An 850-nucleotide genomic window follows, 5' to 3' on the forward strand; every position below is an offset into this window, starting at 1 on the left:
CGGGCCACATCATGGTGGAGGACGGTGGGAGTTGGCTCACTTCGGCCAATGACATATCCATGCTGCTCGGTATAGCTTCCTCTCAATCTGCTAAACTCTTGACACGGCCCCTTCCCCCATCACAGGTGTGTTGGACAGAAGAGGAAGTGGGGATGTAGATCTAGGAGAGGAGGACGTTGTGAAGTTGTTTTGTGGATACTGTCAAGGAAAATAGGAGGTAAACACTCAAATATTAGCAAGAACATATTGACCTTCACATCCACATGTTGAAACTGGATATAAGGTCCAAATCATGTTCTAAGTGTTGGGTTCATTTGCATTAATCCACACCAGTTTTAGATTCTAATTATTCAACTACTTTGGATTAAGAATCAATATGTTGATGAACTCTGTAGTTGTTCCATCATGTAGTCTAGTTGTTACAATTGAATTGTAAAGCACTTACAATTTACACATACAATGTCCAGAACTTTCCTAATAAACCTTTTAATAATGACACTTAAAAACTGTGCCTGCATATTGAATATCACAACCTTTTCCCAATCTCTTAATCTGCGTTTGCAGTCTCTGAAAGTTATGTACTGAGTTTGAATATTCATACAGTAGAAAATTACTTCTCCAAGCAAACACTAAGTTTCTACAGTATGTCCTCATTGCTCAAGATAAAAAGTGAAAGAAACAGTAGCACCAATAGTATAGCCAGAGATGATACAGACTTTGGTGTAGCACCTCTTCTTTAGTTAAATATGCATTCACACAGATCCACCTGAGGGGGGCGCCAATGTGTAATGCAGCTGAAATGGGTGCCTTTGGTTTGGCTACAACTGTGCAGATCAGTGGTTCCCAACAC

This window comes from Oncorhynchus kisutch, linkage group LG25, assembly GCF_002021735.2.
Source record: "Oncorhynchus kisutch isolate 150728-3 linkage group LG25, Okis_V2, whole genome shotgun sequence".
In the NCBI taxonomy this organism is placed as follows: Eukaryota; Metazoa; Chordata; class Actinopteri; order Salmoniformes; family Salmonidae; genus Oncorhynchus; species Oncorhynchus kisutch.